The sequence below is a fragment of the Mustela nigripes genome, chromosome 13, assembly GCF_022355385.1.
Source record: "Mustela nigripes isolate SB6536 chromosome 13, MUSNIG.SB6536, whole genome shotgun sequence".
Taxonomy (NCBI): domain Eukaryota; kingdom Metazoa; phylum Chordata; class Mammalia; order Carnivora; family Mustelidae; genus Mustela; species Mustela nigripes.
The window spans coordinates 77,276,228-77,297,901 of NC_081569.1; positions in this window are offsets into that span (position 1 = coordinate 77,276,228).

Genomic DNA, 21,674 nt, shown 5'->3' on the forward strand with positions numbered 1-21,674 from the left:
ACCCCTTGAGTGTGGGTCTGTGCATAATGACTTCCTTCCAAAGAACACAGTATGGAAGTAGAGTAAATAACTTTGTTGTTGGATAAACCTCATCCATATTTCCTCTAGCATATGATGAAGATTTAACATCAACAGTGATGTCAAGTTGACAGTAGGTATCCTTGATGTGATGTAATGAAAATGCGATTTTTTTTTTTACCTCAGTGATCTTCCTCCCAAAAAATGCAGAACTCAAGTTTAATCACAAGAAAAATGTGAGACACATTCCATCTGAGAGGCATTTTATAAAATATCTAAACAGTGTTTCAAAAAATCCAAGGCCATCAAAAACAAGGAAAGCCTGAGAAGTCATAGCCAAGAGGAGGGGTAAAGAAACATGATGAGTAAACATAGCATGTGTCCTGAATGAAATCCTGGTACAGAAAAAGGGCATTAGGAAAAACTAAGGAAATATGAATAAAGTATGGACTTTAGTCAATCATAGTATGTCAATATTGGTTCGTCAGTTATAAAAATTGTACCATGCAAATGCAAGCTGTTTATAGTAGTGGAAACTTAGTGTGGGTATGTGGAAACTCTGTGTACTATATTCAGATTTTTCCATAAATCTGAAATTGTTCTACACTTAAAGTTTTAATAATACATAAAGCCATAAATATTCTGCTAGGGGAGCCACGTGAAGTATCTAACCCAATCTGGAAAGTTTGTAAACATCACCTCCTTCAGTGAAGTTAACTTATCAAGAGAACATTGTGGGATGAAAAAAGTAAACTATGAGAGTTCCGATGCTATTCCAGATAGCGAGGATATTAACTCATGAGATGGCGTGTCTGAGCTCAACCAGGGCAATCTAAATAATGGCAAATGAGAGAGAATCATGAACCAAAGAGTTTAGTGAGAGAGTATTAAATAAAAGCAGGAGAGTAGGAGGAAACAAATGGGGGCCCAGAGTTAAGGATTTTGGATTAATTACTGTAAGGGAATACAAAGTATTTCCAATTAAAAAAAAAAAAAACAACTTAAAAACCACAGCCTCCTTTGACAGAGGTATATACTTAACGTTCAGCTGTAAATCCAACCCATTGAGGTTTAAGCCACTTCTGCTTCATTTGTCTTTAGTAAAAACAATGAGTCACTTAAAAAACTAGACTTTCCATAGATTGTTTATTTCCCTCCTCATTGGTCCTCTCACACTCAGTCGAGCCAAACAGGTGGGCAAACAACAAGCCTGTGTGTAGCTGAATACCTGTTTTGAAGCCTAAAATATGTCCTCTCTATCTCTTGAAGAAGCATTTGCTGATCCTATCCTAGAGATCACTTTTTTCCTTTAATAAAAAGTGACCTAAAATCAACAGTGTGAACGATATTAAAATAGAGGTTTTCCCTATTATCTAAACAGCTGGAATATTTTATTTATATAGGCTTGCAATTTCTGCTTAGTGGGATGGAGCATACTAGGTTTTCGTCCTTATTTGTTCCATGATGCTCTGCAGTAACATCTACATGAAGGGGTTACTGAAGTCACTATTTTAGATAAACTAACAAAAGGAAATAGGGTTTCTAGAAGAATGAATGAAGAAAATTATGAAAATGAATAAAAGAATGAAGAAAACTGCATTTTATGTTCAGAGAGGAGTTCTAGATTTCTAGGACCCGTGATGTTCCCATATTTCACAAAGCCAGATTTCTAAATGGATATTCTAAGGAGGAAACTTGATGACTGATGCCTGTGTTGTGTCCTTGCTACTACCTACTGAAGGTAATTCAAGGAATCCCAATATGGGAACTGCCTCTGACCTTCAGTGGGAATAACTTTTCCATGATTTATATATAGACTGTAGGGGGGAAACTTGGAATATAAAACAAGATGCGGAAAAAGAATCTCTCTCCCCATTGAGAACCAGTAATAATTATGTGTACATACATGTGTGTATGTACTACATATATTTGTGCATATATTTCCATATACTTATGAGATATTTTTACAGTTTTCTGTCCTGACAAGTTACTGTATTTAGAAACATTCATTTACTGTAACTGTTGGTATTTGAAGGATTTTTAAAATTTTCATATTAGCAAGGTTCGGTAGAAATAATCAAGCATCAACTTGTATTGTGTGAATAGTGAAAAAGGGACTTTTAAATTGGGAAGTATACCCAAATCCATTCAGTACCAGGTATTAATATTTTAAAAATGAATCTATGATGACTTTTGCCCTAATGAACAAGGCACCTTCTTTCCTTTCTGGGAATATTTATTCTAATAATGTGACTCACTTTTTAAATTTCTTACTTGAAGTTAGAAGTCCCTGTATGAGTTTTCTTTTCCTCTGTGTCTGTAGCTCCCTGTTTGTTTAATCACAATGCATTTTGTTTAATATTTCAGTGCTGTTTATCGAGACACTTTAATTTGTTTCCTTTTGTATTTGTCTTCACCAGGTGTTTCTTGACTGGAGCACATTTCCCACATGATAAAATTAAAGGTCTAATTAATGTCTTTAAGGACATTGGTGCACAATTCAGCACCTAATTTTCTGCAGGGGGCATATTTAGGTGTTTAACTAGGTGGAACTCTGTGCCAAGGATCTCATTTGCATACAAAGTCCCTCTTATTTCTTTGTAAACACCCTTCGATACAGAAACAAAGAACGCATTCACATTACTTGGTATGCACTTTTCTAGCGAGGAAAGAGTACAGAAAATAAATGTATCTAAGCCACATTTCATCAGAGCAGAAACAAAAATCCTATTAGATGAGGTGTTGAAATATGAGGTCCATTTCTTTGGAGCAGTGAGGATAATACTCAGCATTTGAAAATGGAGGGGCAACCTACAAAGGCACTGCATGAAAAACGAATGCTTTGAAAAATCACATCTGAGATGTAGAGGATCTTAAGAAAAATATGGCATCGCATTAAGCACAAAAAGGAAAGCTAAATCACCATCAGGCAACTGCTGGCAGAGAGCAGGCAGGGAAACAAAACTCATTGATCTATCTAAAGGCTACAAGGACCGGAAAAAAGGCCATCTATGTAAAGATGTTTCTAATCTCATTTCATTTCACTTTCTGTCTACTTTGAAACATAAATTGTGAACAAGTTGTGGATGCCTTAGAATTATTAAATAAAATATTTGTTTGATTATTAGCATATTTAATCTATTAAAATTTACATTTCATCCAATGTCCTCAAAAACAAGATTTGTCCGACTGAATAAAATTTTAGCTTAGTTTCCACATACCCTCTACAAAAGCATAATTTTTATCAGCACTTTTTTTTTTTTTTTTTTTAGATTTTATTTATTTGACTGAGAGGGAGAGAATGCTCCGCACAAGTATGGGGAGGAGCAGAGGGAGAGGGATAAGCAGACTGTCCGCTGAGTGTGGAACCCCTGACAGGGCTCGATCTTACAACCCTGAGATCACGACATGATGTGAGATCAAGAATCAGATGCTTAACTGACTGAGCCACCCAGGCGCCCCCATCACTTCGCTTTTGACATGAACAACAGACATTTGCACATTTGTAAAATGTTAGTGTCAAAGCAAAAATTACACCAACTAGTGGACAAAGTTAAACAGGCAAGGGAAACCTTATTCAAGGATGTTGCAGTGGGGGCTAGAGATCAGAACTCAGTCTGAGCTCAACTCGACTGAAACAAAAAGCTGAAGAGTTTTTAAGAGCTGGTGTGGGGGGACTATAGGACATCTGTGTTTGTTAACTGGCTTTATTGGGAAAAAAAAAAAAAAAGTAATCTTTCTTGTGTCTTTATCACCAGGCTGTAGTTTTACAACTTGGACAGTCCTTCCCCCACCCCCAAACTTAGACTCCTACGTTCCCAAAGAGACTTGAGAGTTTGAGGCTCTACCTTACCTCACGTTTATATCCCAAAGGCACGGAGAAAGAATTTACAATTATAAGTGTTCTAAATTCTCTAAGAATAGGGGAGTCAGGGGTCTAGGACTGAGAAGAAGCCTGTCTAAAGTTTAGTCAACCTGAAGGAAACTTTAAAATGATGTTTGTCACTAGGTAAATACAAATTTTAAAGAAATCTAGCACACCTGCCCCTTCCAATCTTGTCTTTGCCTCTATGTCTCTCCTAAATAGAAATGTTTGAGTCTCTTGCTTTTTAATCTCCGTTGTTAGAGAAAGTTTCTTCTAGGATATTTGTTCATAGCCATTTACTATGTCATATTATGTAAGTACTAAATAGGATGCAGTAAGGCAGATTTTAAAGCAAGAGCCTGATATTTATTTATTTATTTATAAAGATTTTATTTATTTGACAGAGAGAGATAATAAGTAGGCAGAGAGACAGGCAGAGACAGGGGGTATGCAGTCTCCTGCCAAGTAGAGAGCCTGCTGGGGGGCTTCATCCCAGGATCATGACCTGAGCTGAAGGCAGAGGCTCAACCCACTGAGCTACCCAGGTGCCCTGGAACCAGATATTTAAATAGAATTTATAGTAATCCCAGTTAACAAGTAATATGAGTTACCGTATTTCCTATTCTTGTTTTTTCTTTATATTACAAGTATACATTAGTTCAGAAGGGCTTCTCAGAAACCCTAAGCTTCATAGAATAACAGTGCAGACACGTGAACTTCAAATTCTCTTTCCAGCACTGGATTAGCTACATAAATTATGGTGCCTAGCTCGAAATGACAATATGGGACCACTTGTTGAAAAATAATTTAGAATTTGAAGATGGCAACCATGGATCATTAAACCAAGTGCAAGACCTTTCTGGATAACCACAGAGGTCTCATACCCATGAAGGTTGTAGTTCTCAAATGCTAATTTTCCTTTAATATTTTTATTATCCTTACCCCCATATGACTACCCATTTTTATGAAATCTCGCAGTACTTTGTTCTTTTGTTTTGCCATGTATTCATAATTTGTCATCACTTCTGTTCCCTTTTACAAAGGTGCCACTTGAGAGCACAGCGCATGTCTCGTTTTTCTCTCTATGCCACACTTTGATTTTGCTTTTGCTTCTGTTTACATTAATCCCCAAATAAGTAATACATGATATGGTTCAAAAAGCACAATAAGAGAAGCAACTACTGCAAAGTTTGTCTCATCCTGCCTCATCCACCTTGTTTCTAACTCGTCCCACCTCCGTAGATAATCAGTAGTTTATGGGTGCATTCTTCTGGAGTTTTTTTAAGCAAATGTTAGCACATAATGAATATATATTTCTAGTTATTCTCTTTCTTATGAAATTGCAATACATTTTTTGCACACACACATGCACATGCTATTCTGAACTTAATCATATAACTAAAATATGTTCCATATCTTACATAGAGAATTTCCTTATGTGCCATGGATTATTTAACCAGTTTCAGCAGGTAAATACTTGGATTATTTCCAATCTCTTGTTATTACGAACAATGTAGCAATGAATATTATACATAAGTTATTTAATGTATGAATACATACTTATAGGATAATGCCTTGTAGTTAAAATGAAAGCATAATCATAATTTTGATTTTTTCCAACTTATCTCCTATAGAGATTATATTTGATAGTCACCTCAACAGTATATGGAAAGGCCTTTTTTCTTGCTGCCTACAACCTTATCATTGCATTTTGTCAAATACTTGGACTTAATACTTTCATATGCTATCAGGATCATGAATATTTATAACTATTCTTATTATTGTGTGTATATACTGAGTGTATAAAACGACCTCCTTTTTCTTTTAATATAATTGGGGCTTACTTCCACCATATCTGATTTTAAGAAGGTGGGCAAAACTTTTTTTAAAATTAGTTTATTTTATTGTGGTATAACTAACATACAATGTTATGTTAGTTTCAGGGGTACAGCATATTAATTCGATAATTCTATATATTATTCAGTGCTTACAATGGTAAGGATAGCCACCTTCTCTCACCATTCAATTTCATTACAGTACTACTGATTATATTCCCTGGGCTTATTTTTCATCTGCATGACCTATATTTTCTAACTGAAAGTTTGTACCTCTTCATCTTCATCCCTTTAACTATAGTAGATAGACATCCCCCGACTTAATCTTTTCTGGCAACCACCAGTTTGTTCTATGTACTCAAAAGTCTCTTTCTGTTGGAATTATTTTTATTTATTCACTTATTTTTTTTCAATGAACCCTTTTTATTGAAATTTAATTAACATACAATGTTATATTAATTTCAGATGTACGACATAACAGTTTGACAATTCTATATGTTATTCAGTGTTCACCATGATGTGTTAGCCAACACCTGTTACCACATGTACCACATGTACCATGTACCACATGGGTACTTTGCATCTATACAAATACTTGTGATACTTTGCATCTCCATTTCTTTCTTACTTTATACTGGAAGTTTATACCTCTTTCTATCTTTTGAGTATAGTTGAGACATAGCATTAGATTAGTTTCCAGTGTACAACACAGCAACTCAACATCTTTATAGGTTAGGCTGTACTTATCACAAGTCTATGGCTACAATCTATTACCGTGCAGCACTATTACAATAACATTGATTATACTCCAATGCTATACTTTTATTCCCATGATTTTATCATTCCATGACTGGAAGCCTGTCACTTAATCATTCTTCTTCACCCATTTTGCCCAACCTCCACTGCCCCTTCCTCTGGCAACCCTTAGATTGCTCTTGTACTTCTAGGTCTTATTATGCTTTTCATTTGTTTTTCATATTCTATATATGAGTGAAACCATATTGTATTTGCCTTTCTCTGATTTATTTTACTTAGCATCATGCTCTCTGGATCCATCTATCTTGTTGCAAATGACCAGGTCTAATCCTTTTTTAGTAATATTTCACTGTATGTATGTGTGTATGAATGTATAGTTAGATAGATAGGTCTATATATCTATATATACCACATTTTCTTTATCCATTCTTTTATGATGAACATTTAGGTTGCTTCCATATCTTGACTATTGTAAATAATGCTATAATAAACATATATTTTTTCAAGTTAGTGTTTTTGTTTTCTTTGGATAAATACCCAGTAGTGGAATTATTGCATGGTATGGTAATTCTATTTTTCATTTTTTGATGAATGTCCATACTTTTTTTCACAGTAGTTTCACCAATCTACATTCCCAGCAACAGTGCATGAGGATTCCCTTTTCTCCATATTTTCACTAACACTTGCTATTTCTTGTCATTTTAATGCAAGCCATGATGACCGAGGTGAAGTGATGTCTTTAATTTGCATTTTCCCTGATGATTAGTTATGTTGAGCATGTTTTCATGTGTCTGTTGGCTATATGTTTGTATGTCCTCTATGGAAAAATGTCTATTCTAGTCTTCCAACCATGCTTCAGTGGTAATGTTTATTGATTTTGGTGTTGAGTTGTGTAAGTTCGTTATATATTTTGGATATTGACCCTATACTGGATATATCATTTGCAAATATTGTCTCCCATTCAGTAGGTTTCCTTTGCCACATTAAAGTTTTTCATTTTAGTGTAGCCCCAATAGTTCATTTTTTGTTTTATTTTTTATTCAGAGCTAGAAAATATTTTTATTACCAAACAAGAACAATTAAAGCATGAATAAGATAGCTGGGACAATATCTACACAAAACATAGATTTGTGAAACCCATGTTGGATATAAGTGTGTTTAAATGTAAACTTCTTCTGTTAACTTTGTAACAAGCATTTATTTTCCCACATGCCTTTCTTTTTCATGGAATATTTTTCAGAGCACAATTTTTTTCTCTAATGTCTTTGGTACATTTGGCTGATATATATATATTTTTGTGTGTGAGGGTCAACACAGGTCCATGAACTATTTTTTTAAAGACATAATTTGTATTTAAAACACCAAAAAAGTACAGCTCTTCCACTAATGCTGGAACTCTTGCCTTTGCCTCCAATTTCTCTGCCTGTGGTCTTATACATGTCCTTAATAAAGTACTGAATGGACATACTGAGCAAGCACTGAAAGGCACAATGGGAACTACTAGAACAGAGTACCATGGAAAGTGTTGGACAGAACTGTGCTTCAAATGCAGAAAGCATCTCTGTATCCATGTTGCGTTGCTATGTAATGTGGCTGCTCCTTCCATCAGGAGGTAGGCTCTGCTTCTCTAATTTCTTGATATTCATTTCGGTTTTATTTCCTTTGTTTGAAGAGGTATATCTAGAAAGTATTGCTAAAGTTGATATTGAAGAGATTACTGCCTATGTTTTATTCCAGAAGTCTTATAGTTTGTCTTTTTTTTTTTTTCAGTTATATAGTCTTACATTTAGGTGTTTGATCTATTTTTAGTTATTTTTGCATACGGTATAAGAAAGTGGTCCAGTTTCAGTCTTTTGCATGGGGCTGTCTAGTTTTCCCAACAACATTTATTGAATGGACTAGACTCTCTTTTTCCCATTGTATAGTTTTGTTTCCTTTGTTGTAGTTTAGCTGACCAGATAGGTGTGGGTTTATTTCTGAGCTCTCTCTTTAGTTCTATTGATCTATATTTAATTTTGTGCCAGTACAATACTGGTTTGATTATTATATCTTTATAGTATATCTTGAAATCTGGGATTGTGATACCTCCAACTTTATTCTTTCTCAAGATTGCTTTGACTATTTGGGGTCTTTTGGGATTCCATACAAATATTAGGATTATTTGTTCCAGTTCTGTGAAAAATGCTATTGATATTTTGATAGGGGTTGCACTGAAACTATAGATTGCTTTGGGTAGTAGAGACATTTTTAACAGTATTCTTCCAATCCATGAGCATGGTATATCTTTCCATTTATTTTTGTCCTGATTAGTCTCTTCTATCAATATCTTACAGTTTTCAGAGTATCCTGCAATTTTACTGAATTTTTAAATCAGTTTTAATAGTTTTTTAATGGGGTCTTTAGAGTTTTCTATATAGAGTATCATGTCATTTGGAAATAGGGACAATTTTACTTGTTCATTACCAATTTGGATGCATTTTATTTTTTATCTGCATGGTGCAGGCAGGACTTCCTTCCAGTACTGTATTGAATAAAAATGGTGAGAGTGGACATCTTGTCTTATTCCTGTTCTTAGCAGAAAAACTTTCAATTTTCACCATCGATTAGATGGTAGTTGTGGAATTGTCATATGGGTTTTATTATGGTGAGGTATAATTCTCTCTAAACCTACATGTTTCCCATGACCCTGTCTTTCAGCTTGTTGATCTGTTCCTCTGCAATCTCTAATCTGTTGTTGGTTCTCTCTAATGTATTTTTAGTTCAGTTACTGAATTCTTCAGCCCTGACTGGTCCTATTTTTATTTTCTACCATTGTTGAAGCTCTCAATGAGATCATCCACTCTTTTCTCAAGCACAGTGAATATCTTTATGACTGTTACTTTGAATTCCTCATCACACATATTACTTTAGCTCTCCTACTGTGATTTGTGTTGTTGTTTTTCTTTTATTTGGGACATCATCTTCTGTCTCCTTGTTTTTTCTAACTCTTCGATTCATTTTTTTTTAAGATTTTATTTATTTATTTGACAGAGAGAGATCACAAGAAGGCAGAGAGCCTGGCAGAAAGAGAGAGAAGGAAGCAGGCTCCCTTCTGAGCAGAGATCTAGACACAGGGCTCAATCCCAGGACCCTGCGATCATGATCTGAGCCAAAGACAGGCTTTAACCCACTGAGCCATCCACGTGCCCCCTTCATTTCATTTTTATGTGTGAGATAGTTCAGCTACATCTCCTGGTCTTGAAAGTAGTGACCTTGTTGAGAAGATGTGCCATGGTTCCCTGTAGCACAATTTGACACTAACCTCAAGAGTCAGGAGTTTTAGGGTTGTCCCCTGTGAAGGCTGCACACACCCACTGCCTTCAGCCTGGCTGGCTGTAGTTGACATGCTTTGCCTGCTGTGGGCACACCAGGCAGGCTTTGATCACTGCACTGTTAGGAGACTCTTCTGAGGCTGAAACTCTTCCGTTGTTGGCAGGCTGCTGGTTAGCCCTGGTGTCTGCCATTAGCTTCTCTGCCACAGCTGCAGTCATATCAAAGGGCAACTCTTGTTGCCAGTGCAGCTACCTAAGAGGCCAGGCTGCTACAACTATAGGCATTCTGATGTGTGGGGTTATATCCCTTTCCCCTCTCCCATTCTCCCCGGGCTGGAGTCCTTTTTGAGTAGGGCCAGTCCTGACCAGGCTGCCTGTTTTATATGGAGGGGCAGGAGCGACTGCCCAGAGAAGTGGGTTGGATGAGGTGAATCAGCAGGAGGGGTGGGTCATGCAGTGCTAACAAGGTAGATGGAGAGTGTTAGCACTGGCTCCCGTAAGCGTCAACTATCTTAGCGGGGCAGAGGAAAAGAAACAGAGCCCACAGCACTTTAGTCTTTGGACAAACCTGAGTATCTCTGCTCCTCCAGCACATGTTCTAAGATAGTCAATAAATCTCCTTCACATAAATCCCAGGCACTTTCTAAACTGCTGTGTCTGTGCTGTGTCTTAGTAGTTGTTACTTAGTATGCTGGCTCTTTACTGGTGAGGACTCAAGTTTCTTATAACCTTGTGGCTCTCCCACAGGTAAGTCCTGCTGGTTTTCAAAGCCTTATGTTATAGGGAGTCACCTTCCCAGTGTGGGTCTCCCCAGTGCGGGGTCTGATCCTCTTTTCTGTGTTTATGAGTTTATGATGTCCCCCCATTTGGGCTTAGTCTCATGGGGGGAGGGGGTTGGTGCTTGAAAGCATCTCTGCCCTTTCTACCCTTTTTGATGTGGCATATTTTCCACTGTTAGCTGTGGGAGGTCTTTTCTGCCAGGCTTCAGGTCATTTACAAACTTACTTGGTGTAATCTTGGTGTGTCCTTGGGAGCTTAGGATCCTCCTGCTTCACCATCTTCCCTGTGCTCCAGTTTTCATTTGCATTTGCCTGGTATATATTTTCTCAGTTTATTTTTAACATTTATAAATTATGTTATTTTTGTCAATTACCTTATTTAGCATAGAGATGAGTTTGGATTTTTAATTTAGTTTTATATATTTTATTTTAATGTATAAATTAAGCCCATTTATATAACAGATGTTTCAATTTAGTCCTATCATGGATTTTTTAATATATATATTTGCATATACACAACATCAAATTTAGTTTGAATTTTCGGGGTGCCTGGGTGGCTTAGTCAGTTAAACGTTTGCCTTCTGCTCAGGTCATGACCCTGGGGTCCTGGGATCGAGCCCTGCATCTGCTTCTCCCTCTCCCTTTGCCTTTGCTCCTGCTCTTTCTCTCTGTCAAATAAAGTAATAAAATCTTTAAAAAAATTTTTTTGAATTTTCTTAAATCCTTCTTTTTCTTCTCCTTAATCATGTAATTTTAGTTAATAAAATTAATGTTCTTAATGTTTATTCTGCTATATTCTTAAACTTTTACCACTTATTTTTTTGCTCTAAATGATAAATATAATTACATGTAGATTATATGCAGATATAGTTAAATTATAGATATCTATATTATAGTTGTTACTTGAAATGAGGAAAACTTTCCTCATATAATATTAATATAATTAATATAATTACCCTATTGTCAGAATGTATAATATTTACATCACATTTGGTCACACTTCCCCATTTTTTTGGCAAATTAAATAATGTCTATAGCTTGTATAATTGAAGGAGAACTTGGCTAGTTATGAAAATTTTGTCTCACTTTTCTTTCTTTAGTAACTTGTGGGTAATACTCCACTGTCCTATCATACTTAATGTTGCTATAAAGAAATCTGATGTCAGAAGGATTTTCATTCATCCACAAGTGAATTTTATTTATTTTTTTTTTTTGGCTGCCCGAAGGGTTATTGCTTTTTATAAGCCTAATAAATTTACTAGAATATGCTTCAGCTTGGTTAATGTTTTGTGCCCTTTTAATATGTAGACTCATTATTTTTAAAGAAAAATGCTTGTATTACATTTATTTTCTTTTAGTTTTCTTCTCTGTGGATTCCACGTATGTGTAAATCCATCTTCTTTGTAATTTGAATTTCATATTTTTCCTAATCATTAATCTTTCATGTCCTGTCTTTTGTTTTGTTCTGTTAATTTTTCTCTTCAGCAGTGTATTCTCCATCTTGTCGCTTTTAACTTAGATTTTCTGAAACAATTTTCCTTATTTTTTCAGTTCTTTCCCTAAATTTTAACATTTTCTTTTGCTATCTAACCATATCTTTCCTGAGTGCCTGTATTTCTGTTTTGAAGACTTACTTGGTAATGATTTCACTAAGGTGTGTTTTTTTTTAAAGTCATGTTGGAATATTTGGCCTGTAATATTCATAAGCATTTCAAATTAAATACTCTTCTAGTGAGTTTTGCTTTTATTCACTGTTGTCTGAATGCTAGTAATCCCATTTTTCTTATATCTTTTTTTTAGGGAAACTATATTTAGACTTCTTGTTATTTTTATTTGAATTGGTTCAATTTCCTTGGGTCATAAATTAATGTAATGTCATTGGAAGAATGGAGGGGCCACAGACTTCATCAAATTTTTCTGTTCAAAGCATCTCTCTCCTTTTGCTATTACAGTACAGGATTCATATTATGAGACTGACACATTGCCCGCTGTGCCAAGAGAGCCTATTACAACATTCTTATTTAAAAAAAAAAAAAAAAAAAAGACTATTCTGGGTCACCTGGGTGGCTCAGTGGGTTAATCCTCTGCCTTTGGCTCAGGTCATGATCTCAGGGTCCTGGGATCGAGCCCCACATTGGGCTCTCTGCACAGCAGGGAGTCTGCTTCCCCCCACCTTCTCTTCCTGCCTCTCTGCCTACTTGTGATATCTCTCTCTGTTACATGAAGAAATAAAAAAAATCTTAAAAAAAATGGCTATTCTGTATGATGATATAACCTTTATCTCTCACTCAGGATCTGATACAGATTGGCAGATCTTTTCTTAACTTACCCCAAGCCCTGGTAGCCTCTGTTTGTTTGTTTGTTTGCTTGTTTTTTTCCAAATGTTCCTTTTACTTTCAGAAACGTTTCTTCCTTTCCCCTGAGTCAAATCTTGGACCCCAAATTCTTTCTACATGTACTTTCTCTGCTCCTACTTCCCCAAAGAGTGAACTCTGTTAGATTCAATCTGTCTCATAAACACTTCAGATTCTGATATTACATACTTTCCAGGAGAATGTATTTGCTATGAATATTAAGACCCCTATACATATCCTCATGTTCCTAGTGTACTGCCATATACTTTTGGCTGCCCACATCAATTGTGCTGGTCTCAGTTGTTTTTGATCACCCTTAAATTTAACGGGTGGATGTGTTCCATGTACTGGTCTCATTGAAGAAGTAGTTTGTAATTTTTCTTTTTTTCTTTTCTTTTCTTTTTTTTTGTTCCATATGCTTTTCAGGTGAAAAACGTAGGAAAATTGGGAATAAGGTGCTGCTCTGTTCTTGACCAGACCAGGATGTGCCCATCTGGCTCTTAATAAAACATGGTACATAACAAGTTTCAGGAGAGATTTTTCATCATCTTCTTACTCAACTATTCTATTTTAGAAATTCCCTACTGAGAAAGCTGTTTTTAAAAAACAATAATCTGGGTGCCTGGGTGTCTCAGTGGGTGAAGCCTCTGCCTTCGGCTCAGGTCATGATCCCAGGGTCCTGGGACTGAGACCTGCATCGCATCAGGCTCTCTGCTCAGCAGGGAGCCTGCTTCCTCTCTCTCTGCCTGCCTCTCTGCCTACTTGTGATCCCTGTCAAATAAATAAATAAAAGTAAATCTTAAAAAAAAAAAAAAAAGTAAAGAATAATAATCAAATGGAAGCAAAACATCACTTTATTAAGTGTGTGAAAGTACTCAGTCCTTCCTAACGCAGAACTTCCATGATCTTGGAATGGAAATTGCTGCTTAAACTGTGCTCTTTCTTTCCCCTTCATTTAACAATTAAGATAGGCAAGTCTGCATCAAATTCTGGTATCAGCTCTTCACTCTGTTGTGGGGGTAAATGCCAGATATATGGCATTTATAAGGGGAAGTTACTCCCCCAAATTAATCACCTTTGAAAATTTAACCCAAGTAACTTCATTTTTATGAAATTTCTTATTTTGGGCGTTTATTCATAAATGTTCCTTAAGTAATTATACTGTAGACATGGATCACTCATTTCTTATCCTAGGAAATACTGACCTATATAAAACCTTGTCAGAGCTAGACCCGCTCTGTTGCTGCCTTCCAAAATCAGGTCCTCTTATAGGGCAATCCTGATTAAGAGGTCTAGGGCAGTATAAAGGGACTCATTTTCATTAGAAGAAATATTTTAGGAGCTTCTAAAGGCAAATTAATGTGATTATAATTCATTTCCTAATGTATATAAGCAATAATTGGTCAATATCCATAAATTATAAGAATATCTCCACATTCTTCTAAGAAGATTATTTCTATTTTTCTTAGTACTATTTAGTGGAAAAATAGGAAAAAACAATAATCTCAGTAATACAATTTACACTTGCGTACAGAAGCATAATTTCTCATTTGGATAGTTTCAATAAGCAGTGAAATTATAATGGGCTAGGAATCTACATTTATCATATCTGGTATACTTGCTTTGATCTTTGGTTGCATAGATTAGTTCCCTCCCAATTCTGCTATCAGGTTGCTTTGTGCATTGAGGATAGTTAAGCAAAAAAAAAAAAAAAAAAAAAAAAAAAGAAAGAAAGAAAAAAACAAACAAAACAGAGGGCTCTCTTATCCAGGAAGATGGTCCTGCCTGCAGAAGTTCATGGTGAGATCAGGCTAAAAGCAAAACAAAACAAAAAGCAAAAACCATGTGTAAAATAAAAAGTACTAAAAAATACAAGCTACCATGTTTGAGTGTTTTATTATATGCCAGTACGGGTTTTAAGAGCTCCATTTTAAAGATAAAGAAATTTAAATGCAAAATGTTTCATCCAAGATCACACAACAAGCAAAAGGCAGAGCAGGGACTTGGGCCCAGCTACTTTACATTTCATAAACCAAGCCTTTCTTTTTTGCCACATTGGCTCTTCTAGAAGGCCCTGGATAAGCAAGTGCCAATTTGGACCATGAACAAAAAAGAATGCTGGAGATTCTGTTTTGTGTGGTGTTTTGTGAAAAATACCTATGTGGCTAGAGGAGCTTCAAGAACTAGGTCCAGCTGGTTAGCTTATAGGATTTCAAACTTACATGTCTAAAAATGAAGTCAACATATTTCCCCCAATTTTTTTTTTGCTATGTGTTTCCTTCCTTAATGAGAAGTACCAACAGCTACTGTATTTTAGAAATAAAAACTAGGGAGTCCTCCCTGACTCTTCCCTCACCTTTGTCACCCTTTATATATATTGTCAAATCCACTCAGATTTCCTTAATAAATCTCAATAAATTTCCTTAATAAATCCCAATAAATCATTTATTTCCTCAGTAAATCTCTCATGATCTCCACTCTACTACACTGTTAAAGGAAATAACCACCTCTGGATTACTACAGTAATATCCCAAATGCTTCTCCCCTATGTGTGTCTTTCCCATGCTCCGTCCATCTCCATCTAGTGCTTCTCCCTATGATTCAGAATGATTTTTTTAGTGCTAGTCTTATAAAGCATGTTGCTCTACAGTCCTTCTCAACTCCTCTCAGAATAAAATCCAAATGGTATAGTGTATAACCAAGATGAGAGTTCACCTCACATTCTCCAGTTGAGGAAGAAAGGTAAATTCAGTCATTGAGGGGGGTGGTAGAAATGAACAGTACTGGTTTGCACTTCTTTAATTTGAAGCTCTTATGGTATGTTCCACTGGAAAGTTCCGTCTGGCATTTGGATACATGTATGTTAGCTGGTCTTTGCTCTCAAGAAAGAAACTGGGCCAAGTTATTCATAGGAAAATACTAGTAACACTATTATCACTCATCCCAGGAGCATTTCTTTTGAATTAAACAATTTTGAGAAAACACTATTTCATACATATAATTTCAAAACATAGAACCTCAAGCACAGTGGAATTGAGTTGGGAAGATATTTTTAAAGGGTGGGCTTGGGTCCTTTAAATCAGGATGCTTGTGTATTTCATATATGCGATAAGAGGTGCTCATTTTAGAGAAACTGCTGGAAAATTCACCATGGCTGAAACATGCAAATCAGCACAGAATGTTTGCTGGAGGGTAAATCAGAGCAATGCCATTGAAGTAGCCTGTGTATGCATATCTCATTGGTGACATCTTGAGCTCTGTTAATCAATTCCTATTTGAGATAAATGCATCTGCTTGTATCTCAAAAGACTAGATTCACAGAACCGTGACTAAGATATTTCATAGATGCTCTCCAAGGACTTTAAAAGATAGACGACAGGAAATTTACAAAATCCATATAGCTAACCTGGAGAGAAGGTTAAGCAAAACTCAGAATCTTCCTTTACAGTCTGCAAATTTTGATAAACAGTATCATAACTTTGTCCTCTTATTTCTAGAGATATTTCATTGTAATGATATCTGTATTACCGGGACTTAGAAGAGGTGCTAATTCCTGTCGCAGAAAATAATATGTCTCAGAATTTCATTCCTCCATTGACAATTTCCTTCCAAATATTTTAGAAGCAGCACTTCTATCTTTAGGGAAACACTGAACAAAAAATATCTGACGAGATAACAGAGAGTAGTGGGATTTTTATTTAGAAGGAAACACTAGAGAAGGTAGCTCACAATTATGCACGGAACTCCTAAGGGCTACCTGTGACATCTTTACCTTAGATTACTTCTCTCCTAAATCATCGATAATAGAGGCCCTGGGCCTTGTGAAGGAGACCCTGAAGCTCAGCGCACACAGACTCTAAGGGGTATCATTTTCACGGTTCAGTTAACAAGAGAAGTGAAACTCACGCCATTATTTGACTTGCTTAAAATGTACCCTTTTTGTGTTTTCAGCTCTCCTATCCCACATATTCGCAATTATTTGGCCCTTAGCATTCTCCTTGAAACTGTCCTCTGCTGCCTGTTTCTCCTCTTGTTCCCGATGACATTTTTACACCATAGCTTCTAGCTATCCCTCAACCACAAAGGTAGTTGAAGCAACATCCAAAAATACCAGCTCCCAGGAGCTGTTAGTTCTGTGCTTAGAGTATAAAACGGGTCTCAAGCCTGGGTAATAACTGAATTCATGAATCTCAATTCCCAGATGACATTAATAGCAGCATAGAGCAGGAAGCAGAGTTATGTTAATTTCTGCAGGTAATGTGTGAAAGCAGATAGGGAAAGCTTGAAAGGTCAACATCTGCTGTCATGCAGGAGTGTTGCAAAATGTGATTGGCCAGTAAATGTCAACACCATGTTCTAAAATCTACATGCCACCCCTTCAATTTAATCTTAGCTTGCAGCCCAGCTAACAATCATGCAGCATGTTTCAAAAGCCCTTGAATTCTAAAATGGAATTGTATGATTGCATTCCCATGGCAATAAGACACCTGTAAATTACAAACTTGTCATTTAATCAGCATAAATATAGGGAGTTTGTGCAACCACGAGAATTTTTTTCATATCTATTTTCAGGGAAGGCTGAAGACCTCTTAATGATTATATACTGTAACGGACTGCAGGTCTAACTGTTGCCATGGTATTATGTACTTCTTTTCTTTTAAAGAAGTGACTGGAATGTAGAGCAGATAATGAATCTAATTGATTGTCTCCTGCTCCACACAGATATACTTTCTATTCTCTCCCTTTTGTGCTCTTTCTCCCTTTTACTCCAGACTGGATTTACAGGTATACATTTGTTCAGTGACAAGAAGGCTGTTATACAGAGCAATTCCCACCTTATAAAAAGAAATAAATATAAGATAAACTGCTTTGAAAAATATCTATAATAAAAAAGTGTATGTATAAAGAGCATGGAAGGAAAAAATTAGCATTAGGTACACAAACTGTCAGTTTAAATCAATGAAAAAAAGATAATGGGATTTTTTGTTGAACAAAAAGTATATAGTTGGTACACTCATAGTATCTAAGGTTATGTATAAGAAGTTCTCTTTCATTTAATATGAACTTAAGATAGTGAATTTTAAACTTTCCAGATAGATAGATTCAATTGGTCAATTCATTAGCATATTTGATAGGTAACTGGGTTTTTAGATTATAATTATTAATGTGCATTTGCTAACTGGAGCCATTTACAACACAAAGCACAAAATTTAATACAATTGACATTTATTCTCATATTATCTGCAAAAACACCAAAAATAGAATTAATTATTTTTTATTCAATACACAATGCCACATTAGTTCCAGGTGTACAACACACTGATTCAACTTCTCTATATGTTATGCTCACCACAAATGTAACTACCATCTGTCACCATGCTATTACAGTATCATTGACTATATTTCCTACATAATGCCTTTTTTTTTTAAAGATGTTATTTATTTATTTGACAGAGATCACAGGTAGGCAGAGAGGCAGGCACAGAGAGAGGAAGGGAAGCAGGCTCCCTGCTGAGCAGAGAGCCCGACATGGGGCTCAATCCCAGGACCCCAGGATCACCACCAGAGCTGAAGGCAGAGGCCTTAACCCACTGAGCCACCCAGGCACCCCTATTTCCTACATATTGCCTTTTATTCATGTGACTTACTCATTCCATTACTAGAAGCCTGTATCTCCCACTCCCCTTCACCCATTTGGCTTATTCCTCCACCACCCCCGCAACCCCCCAGCAACTATCAGTTCTCTGTCACAAATACAATTTTAATAAAGGTGTTTTAACTTGGGTAATTATTTTGGATAGAATCATAAATACTTGGCTTCAGAGAAATACCCAGTCTTTCCTCATTCAGAATAGACTTACAGCCCTGAGAGAGCAGAAAATGGGTCCTGATGATTTTCTCTGAATGAGATAAAAATTTGTAGATGAATGAATTTAGCCATTAGAGAGTTTTGGTCAGAGTCACACAATCTGGTGAGGAGACTGGCTGGATCTGTTTTTCACACTTTTCATTGGAAACTCTCACTCCTTAGGATCCAGGTAATATTTTTATCCTTCTCAAAATAACAGTATATTTTAAAAGAGTTCACTTTTTCCTGTTTATTTTTTATCTTATTTTTTTAAAGATTTAGTGTTTTAAAAGATGTTATTTACTTATTAGAGAGCACGAGCAGGGAGGAGGGGGAGAGGGAGAAGCAGACTTCCTGCTGAATGAACAGGGAGTCTGATACGGGGCTCAATCCCAGGACCCTGATGTCACGACCTCAGCCGAAGGGAGACACTTAACTCATTGAACTACCCAGGTGCCCTAATTATTTTTTTCAGAAAGAGAGAAAGAGAGTGGGGGTGAGGGGGAAGGGGCTGAGGGAGAGGAAGAGCGGATCCTCAAGCAGCCTCCCCACTGAGCAAGGAGCTTGATCCTAGGACCCTGAGATCATGACCTGAGCTGAATCAAGAGCTGAACATTTAACTGACAGAGTCAGCCAGGTACCCCAACTCTTTCCTTTTTAAAAGGAAATGGATACAGGCACACATCTCCTGAGTTACTGCTTTAAGTCATGCTAGAGCATAAATAGTATGTTCACATTTAATGGGTTAGGTACTCCTATTAGGGTTTACAAAAGTTTAGATTAAAAAACAACAGAAGCAATACTTTCAGGGATCATTCCTATAGTTTCTTACTAGAGGAAGTTTCTCTAGTAAGAAATTTCTTATTAGAGAATTTTCTCTGAACTTACTAGAGAAGTTTCTCCGAACAGAAAACAAAAACAAAAACATTGTTTTAAATAAGAAAAGGACCACCAGATAGAAAATACTGACATCAAAAAAATACTCTTTAATTGACAGCTTAAAATAAAATATAAATTTAATAATGCCTGCTTGTGAATATCTAAAATATATTTCCTTTATTTTAGTGATGATATACTATTAAAGATAAAGCTCTGGTTAAAGATGCCCACCTTTTATTCTACTTAAACACTTGTTAAGCACATACATTAATCAGAACAGCTTTCTACTTTCCACCATGAGCTAGTTGGACAGACTTTTAATAATGCTAAGAAACCCTTTCTTTAATCACAGCGTGGGAGTGGCAGGCTGACTCCCTAATGTGGCTATGGAACTTTGGGCAAGATGAGCCAAGTTGTCCTTTGTCAGCTTATGTCTAATTCAAGAGTATGACCGCCCAGTGAGTATTTCACTACCTTTTCATGCTAAACTAGTAGATGTTATGTATGAATATAAAGTTGAATGAATCAGTATGAATAATGCCACATTTTACAGAAATCTTAATAATGTAGCTATACATGAGGCAGAAATTTCGTAGGGCCAATGGCCACAACACAATGGCATCAGCAAAATATTGTCTAAGAAACCAGATGTAGCCTTCCCATTCAGTCCGGTAAAGACTTTGACTTCATTTTCAGCAACAAAAGGTAAGCTGGTTCTCCAACTCAGGGGGATGGGACAATTTCAAAACTGGAACTGAATCGGAGATTGAGAAAGGGCCTCTTTGAAACCACAGTCATACTGCAAGTGTTACCGACGTCCTTCAGTGTTTGAGGGAGGTCACTGGGGCTGGCACTGTTATCTCGGCAGCAGCACTGAACTTTTTAATAGGAAGCAAAATCTAATGTTAAACTCCATTTCCTCCAAACAGGAATCATTTTTAAAACAAATGTCTTTTCCTCATTAGAATAGAAACTAGACACCAGGGCTTAGATTCATGTCCTCAGTTAAGAGTTAACCTTGATATACTTCCAGACGCCCTCTTTCAAAGGGTATCAGGGCAGTGCTGGAAATCATAAAATTCTGAGAGGTTTTGATCATTGCAGTGCCTTCTCTTCCCCATATTTAGTTTATCACATAGAGAATTTGCCCGTGGGGATTTTTCAGACTGAATTGGCAAGTATGAAGATTTAATGATTCCAAATAAAGTCAGGGACATGTCCTATTCCACGTTTAAATGAAAAAGGTTCACCAAGTCCCATTAGTTATCAAAAGTATGATCAGTAACATGACTATATCATTTTCTCTTTTTTGCAAAGTGTACATTGAAAGAAATTCCACCGTATTTGTGACTTTTAGAAGAGTTGTAGGTAATCTGTAAAAAATATTGTGTGAACTTCCCAGTTCCTGAAATAGCCAGATACATCCTCATGTGTTCTTCCCTTAAAGCTGAACACTTAATACACTATAAAATTTCATCTGAAATAATGTCAGTGTAACAGTTTATCATACATTACCTCCTATCTCACACATCACCAATCCATTGCTATATGCTGGTAATTCTTAAATTTTTATCATCCTTTCTTTTTTAAGTACCACAGTGAAACACCCACAAGAAATCTCTGTAGATACCTTCTAGGAGCCTCCTGCACATCAAGGACAAAAATGAAATTAAATACTTTTCACCTCCTACTTCTTTAATTGTTGTCTCACTTACTGATATTGGCTTAACCTAGGACAAGAAATGAATTACCTTTGCTCCTTCACTAGATTATTCCTAAAATATGAATAGAAGCAAATACTGTTGTCAGAAATCCACTCATGACTTATCCGCTTTTCTCCATCCTTCTGCTTTAGATGGGCCTATATTATGGGCCAGAGACTATAGAGAGATGATGATGGTGATAATGCTGATTGCTATTACAAAAACTCCTGGAAGAAATGAAAAAATAACCACTGGGAAACAAATAGTTCTCTGGCACAAAAGTCTTAGCCCTCCTCCTGAAACGATATCATAAGTACATGAAATGC